Raw genomic sequence first — 14,582 nt, 5'->3', positions numbered from 1 at the left:
GGAATAGAAGCATAGAAAATCAAAATCCCAAATCCTTTCACATAATAAGTAAGCTTAATTAATTACCCGGCAATAATGTTGCACCTTTCTGGTCTTGGTCTAAGTAGACAATAGGAGATTGTGCCTAAAATAATATTTTCTTTTCTTTATGTGGAGTCTGACTGAATATGTACGTGTTCTTCCTGTAATCAAGTGTCTGTCTTGTAGCCAAGAACTCTCTCAGCTCACTTCCCACCTCCTTCCATTTTCTTTCTCTGGTCTCTAATCCAGACTTCTTACCTAGTTTTGCTGTCCTTCGTATCTCTGACATTTTACATTGACATCATCCTCTTTGAAATATACAACCTATAATTAGATATTTTTGTTCTATTTTGCTAGAAAGTTGCCTTCTGATTTCATTAAGATGAATAGAAATTTGCAAATAAGAAAAAGAATTTTTAATTTTATTTTTTTTTACCAATGCAATGACATGAGAACTTAAACTACTGGTTTATATGTCCTGGGAAAGGAGAAAGGTTTTTTAGATCAAGTCTAAAGTTTCTTTCCTAGAGTCTGGTGTAATTTTCAAAGCTTCTGACTTCTGATAGTATCATCTCATGGGATGGTGAGAAATAAGTAATCTGAAATCTGGAACAGATCCTCTGAATGGCTCATTTCTAGATACCATTTTAGGTACTCCTGGACAATATTGTCATTAGCAAATACATTTGTCTTTGAATTTGCTATGGATTTTTGAGTGCTGACATTTTTCCCCACTTGGTATTAATATAGCATTCTTTTTTTTAATTAGCTGTTAGTTTTTAGAAAGAAAACAACATGAAGTACATAGCAGGAATTTTTAATACTCCTCACAAATTACTTTCTGCTCTTTTAGTCCATAATTTTTTCCTTCATCCTCTGAAACATTAGACTTGTTCTATGAAATGATGCAATCTTACCAAATTATCTTGAAACATAATGACTTATGTTCTCACATACTGATTTATTCAAATATATTTGTCTGTCTGTCGGGGCCCTTACATACTATGTCTCTATTTTAAGAGAATAGTATAAGTATACAAAAGGTCTAATCCAATGTCAATGAAGTCAACAGAAAGAACCCAATTGACTTCAGAGGTCTTTGGATCAAGACATAGCTCATTACAGACATCTAATGTTTCATTGTTGATGCAAATCTTAATCAGACAAATTAAGATATTTATGCTTTAGCTTCAGTTGCAAGGCATAAGAGACAACTTAATGACATAGTGTTTAGGTTTTCAATGAAAAAAGTATATCTAGCAACTTGAATTTTAATAACTGTCAGCTTAAATTAAACTGGCAATAAGCTTCAAAGAAGTCGTCTACCTGCTGGATTGTTAAGGTGTGTTATAACTCTAAAATTTCACACAGGTAGTGTGGCATTTCTCAAAGCTTTACACAGATAAATAAGTTCCATTATCCTCTTTTGCACTGAGGCATTGGCTTGTAAGATAGAAACATAGAAATTGTGTCTCCCAAATATTAGAAAGGTGGTTGTGAAAGTGTCCTTCTATTGATCTCTTAGCTGTACATTAGAAACACTTAGCAGTGACTTCAGTGGCACAAGGATTTCAAATACTACTAGTAGATCATTCTCAGACATGTTTCCTTTTAAAACTTCTAACTAATAGCGGACAGGGAATACAGAGAATGTTCAAACATCACTTTCAACGTACAGCATTCTTCACTCCTTTGTGTTTGAAGACACATCTGAAGCAACCAGAATGCATTTAAGACTGCTGAGTCTGCATTAAGAACTGTTGAATGTCCATAAATATCTAGTGATATCAAGGCCATTCTTTGCCCCAAGATTATTTTCTATCTTAATTATCTGGAAAGCAGGATAAGCACATTAGTGGAATGGCAACGAACTAAGGACAGAGGAAGAGGGTAAAAGGTTTGTAAAGAAATCATAAACAGCAAACATAATGAAACTGAGATGGAAATGTGTCCAACCCTTCTCTGCCCTCAGAAATATGTACCTATGAGGTAAAAAACATGCTTGGAAGACAGCTACACTTTTAAAAGGTGCACGGAAAATGAACAGTGCAGTATCTGAGAACTCTAGTCACACATTACAAGAAAAAATTCAATTTTTTTCTGCATATGCATGGAACCTGCATCATAAAACACTGAAGTTTATAACCCTATTTTCTAGAGGGTTCTGGTGGTGCAACGTTCATAAAGTCATAGAATCATAGAATGGTTTGGGCAGAAAGGGACCTTTGAAGATGGATCATCTAGTCCAACCTCCCTGTCAAAGACAGGGAAATCTTTCACTAGATCTGGTTGCCCCATGCAGCCTGACCTTGAAGACTGCCAATGGTGGGGCATCCACAACTTCTCTGGGCAACCTGTTCCAGTGTCTCACCACCCTCGTTGTAAAAAATTTCTTCCTTATGTCCAATTTAAATCTACCCTCTTTCAGTTTAAAATCATTGCCCCTAGTCCTGTCACTACAGGCTTTGGTAAAAAGTATTTTTCTGACTTTCTTATATCCCTCCTTTATATGTTGAAAGGCCATCATAGATCAAAGTCTCCTTAATCTGAACTACACTGATACCTAACCCACCACAATCAATGATGGTTGTTTCTCTGGGCTACCAGGGGGAAAAAACTGTCCCACTGTCTTTCAAGAGATGTCCAAATATGAAACCAGGAAGAGAAAAAATGCTCAAATCTTCTCCACTCTCCTCAATTCCTCTATGAAGGGAGTGTGATGAGCATGTATGGAAAAAAGTGATATTTCTGAAAGAATGGTAGAATTAAGACAATATGTTCTACAGTGGCACAGAATGAAAGACCAAGGATAGCACATGCTGGGCTATTTCTAGCTATACATCTCTCTCTTATGTTACTTAACAGTACAGTGCACATTGCTGATTTTCTCTCTTTCTTATTCTAGTGCCAGGATAATGGCTCACAGGAAAGAACTGAGGGAGCAATAGCAGAACTGATAAATGGTTTGAAAGACTTAGTTTACAATAATAGCTAAGCAGCTTGCAGCCTATTTTTTAAACCACCAACTTATAGATCAAGGGCAGAAGTAAACAATAAAATTAACCATCCCTTTTGGACTGATTGTGGGAATCTCAGTGCCTCCTGTGCAAGAGAGAGAATGCAGAGATGCATGTGTACTAGATGATTAAGCAGTAACATTTTAGGGAAAGGAAGGGAAATATTCAATATGTCTCACTATGTAAGCTTTTTCCCCACCCTAATATCAGTGATCTCTACAAACCTTCACTAGTGTACAATTAGAACCTAGAAGATGTAGGTATGCAGCTAAATAGACACAAGATATATCCTAGATAGATAGATAGTTTCATGTATCATATATACCAGGGACCATGTATCATATATGGTAGGTATCTATCTACCTGCATACTTATCTACATATATATATGACTTATACATATATTTAAATCTAACATATACATATGTTAGTTATATAAAGAGATAGGTAGATGTATATCTATCACAGAATCACTATATCTATCACAGAATCACTGTATCTACCACAGAATCATAGAATAATTCAGGCTCAAAGGGACCTCAGGAGGTCTACAGTCCAAACACCTATTTGAATAGTATCAGTAATGAAATCAGACCAGGTTGCTCAGGGCTTCATCCAAGTGAGTCTTAACAACCTCTAAGGCCAGAGACTAAATGGTGTCACTAGACAACATGTTCCAATGCTTGACTGTCTACAAGATGAAAAAAAAATTCCTTATAGTAAGTCTGAACATCTCCTGTTTCAATTATGCCTCTTGTCTTCCCATGCACTGCTGTGAAGAGACTGGCCTGCCTGGAACAGAGATTCCCCTGCAGTCCATGGAGAAGACCATGGTGACGCAGGTTGTCCCTCTGCAGCCCATGGACAACGACAGTGGAGCAGATATCCACCCTGCAGCTCATGGAGAACCCCACGCCACAGCAGGTGGATATGCCCTGAAGGAAGCTGCAGCCCATGGAAAGCCCATGCACAACCAGACTCCTGGCAGGAACTGTCCCCTGTGCAGAGAAGCCCACACAGGAGCGTGTTTTCTGGCATGAACTGTGGCGTGTGGGGGATTCACACTGAAACAGTCTGTTTCTGATAGACCGTACACCATGGCAAGGATTCATGCTGGAGCAGTTCTTGAAGAACTGCAGCCCATAGGAACGATCCATTCTGGAGCAGTTCATCAAGGACTGTCTCTCATGGCAGGGGCCCCATGCTGGAGCAAGGGAACAGCGTGAGGAAGAAGGAGCAGCAGAGACAAAGTGTTATGAACTGACTGCAACCCCCATTCCCCATCCCTCTGCACTGATCAGAGCAGGCAGAGGTAGAAGAATTAAGTCGATCTTAGGGAGAAGGCGGGGATATGGAGAAGGTATTTTTAGGTTTGTCTTTTTTCTCACTATACTTCTCTGGTTTTAATTGACAGTAAATTAAATTAATCTTCCCCAAGTTGAGCCTGTTCTGCCCATGACAGTAATTGGTAAGTGATCTTCCTCTCTTTATCTCAGCCTATGAGCTTTTCCATCATATTTTCCCCCTCCATCATGTTGTGGAGGGGGAGTGAGAGAGCAGCAGCTGGGTCTGGCAGGCAGCCACGGTCAAACCCACCATGTTATCACAGAAGGCAATCAATCAAGTTGATCAGGTATGATTTACCCTTAATTAATATTTCTGATATATTTCCTCTCTTTCGTGTTCCCAGATGTGTTCTAGGGGGACTCGCTCTATGCCTTTCCCAGAGATCCTAGGATCCTAGGCTGTACTAGTAGAGATATACGTGGCAGAAAAATGATTAAGATTAGAGAAAGAGGAGTTTTAGGAAGATAGCAATTTGCAGATAAAGCATTTGACACAGATACATCTGTAATAGAAAAGATATTTACCATACTTATAGTTAAGATTAACATTATTTGTTTGCCCTACAAATACCATTAATTAACCATCATTTTGTCTCCAATTTCACAAACACGTTGCAAGAAGATATATTAGGTGAAATCACTTGCTGAAATGAAATGTGACTCAGTAAAACAGGTTATAAATCCTAGCAAGTGTTATTTTAAGTTTTCTGAGTTCTCATCAGGTAATGTCATGACACACCACACAGTAAAACATAAATTTGCTTCTTGTTCTAATATAGTGAATACATTTGATGGTATACAGTGTTGAGGACCTCTTCCTTTAAAAAAAAAAAAAAAAGCAATCCCACATTCTGTTGTTACTGAAAGAGGAAAAAAACCCCAACAATTTAATCTCCCTTGCATGCTAAAAGGGAAAAATAACCACCCCCCACCCAACATATTTTTAATCTTCCTATTTTCCAACCACCTGAAGAGAAAGAAAATGCGGGAAACTGGCATAGCCTATAGCTCCTATAGCTCAGCTTTCCACAATTCCACAAGCCTAGTAAGATTGAAAAATTTGCACTCCCACCAAGTAAGGACAGGTGACATACTCCTTATCTCAGTAGTTCTGTGTTTATGGGAAGTGGCTGCTTAAACCTGAGTATGCCAGGGAGGGAGGGACTTGGGAGCTACTAGAGCACCAGCTCTTTCAACCATCCCTCAAGCATAGTAGGGCAGAGATGAAAAAAAATCTATAAACCATATATACTGCATTCTAAATCCCACACCTGCATATTCAACTCTGTCTTGTAGTCAGTAATACTTTGCAATTTACCAGAATCCTGCAGGTCTGATTTTCAGTATGGGCTTTAGCACATTACAGTATCACCTTGAGATCTGAACTCCTTAGCTGCTCTGTTAGAAGTCTAGTTCCCTTGATGACTCTCTTCACACTCCAACACCCACATGAAAGTTGCTTCTGCAGAAGCTTTCTCCTTGAAATACCTTGATTTTGTGTTCAGTGTGAGCAATTTGATTATAGATCTCTCCAGTGTTTCCCTGTACTGTTCTATTCTTTGCAGTGGATAAGACAGGCCAAGAACAAAAATATTATGTCCTTTCATGTATTTTTAGAACCATTTCAAAAAGTGCACATTCTACAGAGATGGGAGTATATTTTGATTCTGAAAAAAAGACAAAAATAATCTTTGTTCTCAAGAAAAGGTTATAATTTTAATCTTCCCTCCAAAAACGAAAGAAACTCATTACTTTTAAGGACTTAATAGAGAACAATTGTTAAGTTTTCTTAAGGTGTATACTCAAAAGGAAATAAAAAAACCCCCAAACCAAAGCATACAAGCAAGAAGCATATATACAAAGAGAAAAAACGTGGATAAAAAGGAGAAGAACAAATGTTAACCTTGTGAAAGCCCAAGACAGAACAAATTAGGAACATTTTCTAAAAGGCTGCTGAACATCCCCTAAGAAACTGCTGAACTGAAGCACCTGCAGCAGTTACAAGACATTTTGCCTTTCTTTCTGAGAACCTATTAGATTGACCCTTCCCTCTAACTGGACTCTGAGAACTTTTGTGTTTCTGCAATATTTTTCCAAAAGAACACTAGCTCCCACTGTCTATAGAGATAGTTTGGAAGGCAAGATGGCTTAGACAAACAGGACACAGTAGGAATATATTGGGAATCCTCTAAATACAGTTCATTAAGTGGAGAAGTGATGAACTTAGTGAAATATTAGAAAATATTCAAGTACATATTCTGGCAGTTGTGACATGTATGCACTAAATCTAATCTAAAGTTCTATCTTAATGAGACAAGGGCATTATCCATTAATTGTCAAAGGGTATATTAACTTAGTTAATGATCCCACCTTTGATAGATGTTCTTAGAAATCAAATTCACTTCTTGTTAAGTTAGACTCAGTAACTCATGTTATGGAAAATCCGTATTTTGAAGTTCTACAGCAGAGTATTACATTTATATACAGAGAACTTACTTTTAATCAGCTTTTTTTTTTTAACTTATAAGTTACACAAGATAGGCTGTGGAGTTGCTGCTAGAAACTAATCCCTTCACAGTAAAGTACATATAAAAATTTAAATAAGGCTGAACTTCACTGTACATAGTTTAGGCAATAATTCAGCAAGGCTGAGTTCTGAAAAATAGGTATCTTCTTTTATACTACTGCCTATAGTAAAAATTGAGTTAAAATACCAAGGGTAGATTTTCAGAATTAAATGCAACAGTAAATGTCCATTAAATGCTGTCTGAATTCTAGCTTACCCAACTTTTCTATCACTTGCTGCTTTCACATTCACAAACAATTTGGTTTCATCTGGCTAACAGAAGCAGTGGTCTGAGTCTCAGAGCCTCTTCTATCTTACATAGGTAAGACCCTCAGCTTGTACCTGAAGAATTTTGAAACATTATGTTCAAAAGCTGTGATATTTCACCAAAGTCTGTGCCCACAAAAGAATCTGTAGACTCATTAATGCTCTGTCTTACATTTTAGTGCCTAATTCCCAGAATTCCTAAACCGAGGCAGGACACCTAACTTTACTGTCCTATATCATAGAATCATAGAATCGTTTAGGTTGGAAAAGACCTTTAAGATCACAAAGTCCAGCTGTTAACTTAACACTGCCAAGTCCACCACTAAACCATGTCCCTAAGCACCATATTTACCCATCTTTTAAATACCGCCAGGGATGGGGACTTGAGCACTTCCCTGGGCAGCCTGTTCCAGTGCCTGACTACCCTTTTGGTGAAGAAGTTTTTTCCTAATATCTAACCTAAACCTCCCCTGGTGAAACTTGCAGCTATATGGAGAGTATAGAGGCCAGCAGAGTAGCCAACAGCACACACAGCCAACGTGAAAGACCAAGGAAAGAATAATGAAAAAAAAATTTTCTGTGACAGTGGGAAACACATCGGAAACTCTCCCCAGCATGTGTGTTCATAAACGTTCTGGACTGTGTGAGAAATTGTCTTGTTCTTTTTTACTTTAAGATGGGGAAAGAGGTGGGAGTTAGAAAAGGAACACAAGTCCCTTCCTCTCTTTTCCAACCTCTGAAATTTACTGCTGTATGCATTGGTTTCAGTCTTACATTCCCTCATATCAATCTAGGGTTTTTTTGTTGTTTTTTGTTTATTTGTTTTTTGTGTAGAAAAAAGTAGACTTTTTTGTGATTTAATTTAATTTAATAATTCTTTCAAATTTGAAAGTAAGTCAGGATTACTTAAAAATCCAGAACTCAGATATACCATTGTTATGTGTGAGAAATAAAAATGGAAAAAAAGAGGGGGGAAGGGAATGAGGAAGAGAAGGGATATAAAAATATGTTGAGAGAGAAAAGCCCCACACAGCCACTCTCTCACTCCTCTACCAGTGGGATGGGGGAGAGAATTGGAAGGGTAAAAGTGAAAAAACTCATGGGTTGAGATAAAGACAGTTTAATAGGGAAAGCAAAAGCCACGGACACAAGCAAAACAAAACAAGGAATTCATTCACTGCTTCCCACCGGCAGGCAGGTGTTCAGCGATCTCCAGGAAAGCAGAAGTCCATCACCCATAACTGGTACTTGGGAAGACAAATGCCATCACTCTGAACGTTCCCCCCTTCCTTCTTCTTCCCCCAGCTTTATATGCTGAGCACGACGTCATATGGTATGGAATAGCCCTTTGGTCAGTTGGGGTCAGCTGTCCCAGCTGTGTCCCCTCCCAGCTTCTTGTGCACCCCCAGCCTACTTGCTGGTGGGGTGGTATGAGAAGCAGAAAAGGCCTTGACTCTGTGTAAGCACTCAGCAATAACAAAAACATCCCTGTGTTATCAACACTGTTTCCAGCACAAATCCAAAACATAGCCCCATACTAGCTACTATGAAGAAAATTAACTCTATCCCAGCCAAAACCAGCACAAGAAGATATCATGACCCTGTGCTGCCTCATTATCTATATTCCATTATGCCAATGGGTGGAACATGTAGGTTATTCCAGCCGATGCCTAATTCATTCAATGCAGTCGTGGCTCTAAAGGTGATGGAGGTTGTTGCTGTGTGGGCATAGTGTGCTTCCCATCCTGGTCTGTCATGGCACCGTGTTCGATGCTAGCATGTGTGCCATCCATGCTTAGCTTTGTGGGGAAGGGTGACTCCCATGGTCAGAGGGTTATAGATGACTTGTGGGAACGGACCCCACTGCCTCCATGGCAAGTGCCACCCCTGTACGAATGTACAACAAAACCAGATACAGGCTCTATTATGTGTGATAAAATACATTAGGGCTAGTTCAGATTTTATTTGCAGAGGGGACTTTAAAAATTGGTCTGAGAGAAAATAACATCCTATAGAGCTATTAAATCCTTTGTCTTTTACAAACAACTAAAAGGGATATAATTTTTCCATCTCCTAACTCATTATGAAGAATTTCAGTCTAACTGATTGAAAATTATATTCCATGCATACAAACATTATCAATGACTACAAATGATTGATAACACCTTCTAGCAATCCTCTTTCCACAGAAAACACAGTATTCTGAAGGTCAAAAAAGTATTTTTGAAACTATTGTCAGACTCATATTTAGTCAGTAATTTCAGCTCTGCAGATTATACCTAAGGAATCTGATCTGTGTAGAAAAGACATATCTGATTAACATATGATGAAAGGGCACTATTTGTCTTTTTCAACTTTTGTATGGTTTATCTACTTTGTATTTTGCATTTTAGACTAAAAATCATTGACCATAAACAGATTTTCCTTTTTTTTTTTTTTCATCTGAAACCCTGTTCTCAGTTTTGTATGCATCAGACTCTCATAATAATATCTTTTTCAAGCTTCACGCATTTTGTAGCCAATGCTTTCTGCAAAGAAACATTTCACATCACTTTACCCTTAAATATATACCAGGGACAATTCTAGCTGCAGTAAATGAGCTGCTGCTACAAAATGAATGTCCATATTAATGAATTCAGTGCTAACGTTGGGATCATTTGCACTCACAGTATATGAGATCATAATTATTAACATCTCCTCATTCTCTGACCTCAGATAATCCTCTTTCTTCTCTGAAAGGATTCAAAGGAGGAATTAAAAATACCTCATAAATTCATGATGTTTGCCCATTTGAAACTAGGATTTATTTCTTCTTTTTTTTTGTTCTTCCCTATAATCTGTCACTATGTGATTGCGCAATACTTTTACAGCTTTTGGAACACAACTGAGCATTTGAAGTTTTTGCAATGAGTTTGAGAAAGTGTTAAGAAATTCTGGATGAATTTCTATTTTCTATGAATTCCAGTAGAAATTATTTCCCTATATGTTACAGAAATTTCCAGAAGTTTTCAAAATCTTCTTTGTAACTGTTGAGTGGTTTAAAAAGTGATTCATTTTTTCACATGCTCAAGAAATTAAAGTCTTGAAGCCTTATATACTGATTTCTCTCTGATCATTTTCATTAACTTTTTTTCACTGAATGCTGTATTTGGGTATCTTGCAAATACTTCCTCACTCTGCAAGTATATAAGTTGTATTGCTACTACTTGATTTCCTACAACAGACAAGGCAAACAATATTTTTCAGCTATCTACCTCATCTAATTCATATAAACTATTTACCAGTTTGAAGCATTAGTACATGGAGTGCATTCATTCATATTTATTCTATGAATCTGAGAACAGTGCACACTCTAATACAAGTCACAAATGTCTGCATTTTTCACATAACTTTTCCTATATTTTCAGACTGCTGAGCCTATACAATAACTACAATACCAAGATTTCTTAAAAAAGATTGTAAAGTTTTTGGAATTTCTTTTAAATAAATACAGTTCACCTTTTTTTTTTTTTTTGGCATGGACTTACTGATTAGAACAATCCACTTACCTTTTAGAATTATTATACCTTTTTGTGACTGTAAAGAGAAATACTTCTTTTGGAATTCCTTGGGTTTTTTTCTCATTTGTGATAACTGATTTCCCTCTGTGTCTTGAAACAATCTCTTAAAGGTTGAACAATGTGAATCAAATCCTCTTATACAATAGGGATCTCACACATAGGGACTCAACAGGGACCTCATAGATAATCAGTTTTACAAAGATGAGACTTATCAGAGTGACGGGGTGAAAGAGAAGCTGAATTATACACAGTTCATCACTGTTCTTTTGCCATGAGTATCATTAATGATTAAATTTGCTTGTGACTGGGAAATCATACCTAGGACAACTAATTGTTGACACTTTGAAGCTTTAAAAATTCTGTCCATCTATTTTAATATTAACACATTATACAAAATAAGTGGTAGTAAAATTCCAATGTCTACTGTTAGTTTCCAAATTATTCATTAAAGAGAAACAAAGGTTCATAAAGAGAAATACTGATTTTGATTTCTTATTAGTTTTGCACTTTCATAGTAAAATTCTTTTTCATGGAATGAACATCTTTCATGTTGTATAAATCAGACAAGAATCATACTCACCAATGCTTTAAAATACACACAACTAAGTATAATATAATGAAATATATATATATATATACATATTTTTGGTAGGTTGTTCTGCACAGCTGGCATGACAGTATGTGATGAAAAGTGCTGTCACACAGAGAAGAATTCAGACACTAGAGAGTATCTGAGTTGTCTTTGCAATCCTTTCAGATGGGTGATCTGTTGTTCCCTACCATGACTCAGTGTTTCCAGAAGAGTTTACATCAGCTTACATTTGTACAGCTTTGAATTTTGTCTCTGATTGTCACATGTTGCATGTTCTTGTGAAGTGGCATAAAGTTTATTGTCACTCTTAGCGCAGTGCATGTCAATGTCATCTTCACACTATGTTATGATGTTCTTCACACTAAGTTATGATGTGAGATCCCATACACATTGACACAAAAATGCTACAGTTTTTAACTGTAATAGCATTGATAAGTCATTTGCAAAACTGCCTCAATGTTTGTACTATGTGCCCACTGTTCACAGAAAATTATGGAGACATTGATTTATGGTAATATAGTGACCATTCTAACAATAATAGACAGAAAAACTCTTCAATATGTTAGGCAAAGGGTGAGAATTGGATGTGCTAATATTTAAAATTTTCCAAAGCCCTACAGTTAAGTTCTATACAATTTTAGACTTTACTGGAAATAAAAATGATTTTTATAAGTTTTTCATCACGGCTAGTCGCTGAAGAATGTACAATAAGACCATAATCCTTTTTTGGCAGTATTAGCTTCCTGCTATGGCATAACACATGCTCAAACAGCTTTTTTTCCTGCTATCATAGCTGTTTCAACAGATACTAAATCCCATTTTAGATAGTATCAAAGTTGGAATAGGAGTGGACACTACCTTTAGTCTTATTACTACACAGGAAACATAATTTTCTTTTTTTCCTTGAAATATTAACTTTGAGGCAGAAGTCCATCATTGTGGTACAGAGGATACAACAGAATTATAGTGTTAAAAGACACCTTCATAATGTATTTAATCCTTTTCCTACTACAATTAGCTATAATTACTGTTGTAGAATCATTCTGATAATGGACCGGTGATAATTCCTGTAACTACTAGATATTGGTGGAAAGCAGTTACTAGATCATTGTGTCTGCCCATATAAGTGTCTGTATGTATTTGTGCCTTCCAGTACATCATTGTTTTCATAGAAGTAACTGTTAATGAAATATTTATTTCTGACAATGCTGTTCTAAGAAATGTTAGCTGTATTATAAGGAAACCACAGGTTGAGTGCTGTTAAGGAAAAACAGGAATTTATCAGGGTTCCCCAAAAGTACAAGCACAAAATGGTAGCAAAGGCCTTGAAAATACAAGGTAATGGATGAAACTGGAGGCCCCAGCCCTCTCACCAACGGTCAGTTATTGGTCATTAAAGAAAACTAACCTTGCGAGTTGGGTATAATTTGCTTTAAGGATAACAAAGAGAAGAAGGAAAACATATCTAACATGAATAAACCACACCATATATAGTCTATTTGGATTTAAAATGGAGTGGTGAACCCATGAAGAAGGAGGTTAAGGTCTAATGCACATTACAAAACATAAAAAAATGACCCAAAGCAGACTCTAGAGCGAGGAGTAAGAAACCATCAACATCAACATTAAACTTCTTTAGCAAATAACTTGGGATGCTAATGACTTGCTCTAACCCCCTGTATTTCTGCATCAGTCTTTGAACCCAGAAGAATATGGGAAAGGTGAGCATAACACCAGAGACAATGGAAAACTGTACATCAGTTTTAACTGTATCATTATTGGGAATGAGCTGTAATAATGGGATAATTTGGACTATAACATTGTAACAGGACTAATAATAATTCTTTAATTGGATTGTTAAGACTTTAATTACACTAGCCATAAATCCTTGGCTTTTCACATAAGGTGTACTTCTTCAGCCTACATAAAGTGCACAGGGTGTTTTTTTCTGATAACCTACCCTAGATGACTGGCTGTTAAAACTGTATTTGGTGCTATGTCATTCCTAGTATTTCTGTCATTCCATCCTTGAAAACATATGGGGGAAAAGAAGCCACAAGTCTCTACATTATCCACTGGCTCATTTCCCTGGCATTTTCTACCTGTTTGGTGTGTCGTTCGTCCCCCCCCCCCCCGCCCCGCCAACTATTGTCCTTTTCAGTGTTGTTGCTGAGAAAAGGTTACACCCTTCCCCTTTGAAGCAGCAAAATATGCTTTTCCTGTTAATCTTGAAGACTATTGTGGTACACCCTAACAACGAAATTAATCTGCTTTTCTTCAATGGCAACCCAATATTTCTTCGCAAACACACAATGGAAGGGAAAACCATTCATTTTATTCTTTCTTGAAAGTATGTTTCATGTATTTGAAAACAAGCAAGAGTCCCACTAGTTTGTAGTTTGTTAGAGTATTTAAAGTGATTCTGGTTGGTCTTTCCTCAAAAATCAAAATTTCTAGAACTGTGATCATGTGCATTTCTCTCATCTGGACTTTTAAAAATTGGTTTACATCTTAGAAACGCACAAACTGTAAGAGATTTCCCAAAATGTAACACAGTAGCTCAGTGGAAGTTTTATCACTGCTGAAGATTATCTTTAGGTTCCACACTTACACATCCCACAATGGCATTTGCATTCTCTGCAAGAGCGTAACATTGCTGATTCAAGTGTCTTCTCATACATAGCACCCACCACAAACTTTTTCTTCACTCTGTCTTGCTCTTCTTCCTGCATTTTTATAGATGGCTGTTCTTGTACCTTGCAGTTAGAATTATAACTCAATCTTTAACTTATGTGTTGTCCTTTCTGGCTGGGAATTATTTGAAGCTTCTTATAACATTAAGTATTTAATGAATAGTAATGAATCCAGAAGTCATTCCTGTGTTGCCTTCTTACACCTTCCCATTAACAGTGAATATGATCTCCAAACTAGTTTTCTACTAATTTTACAGCAGTTTTGTGTCAAAAATATGCAGATAGTTTCATGCATCACCTTACCTATAAAACTGCAGTATGAGACATATAAATAAACAAAAAATGTGTCTTGGTTCTAAACTGACACAAAAAGAGGCAAATGATCATGTTCGTTTATTTCAGCTGCAATAACAACATTACTGTAGGTCATGATATCCAGGGTTTAGAATAAACTCAAAGTTCACAATCTGGCAAAAGCCAGGAGCTTTTCAGAGAGAACATGAAGAGGTACATTAGCAAAT

The sequence above is a fragment of the Platalea leucorodia genome (assembly GCF_965183815.1).
Source record: "Platalea leucorodia genome assembly, chromosome: 3".
NCBI classification, from domain to species: Eukaryota; Metazoa; Chordata; class Aves; order Pelecaniformes; family Threskiornithidae; genus Platalea; species Platalea leucorodia.
Note: the sequence above shows the minus strand (reverse complement) of the source record.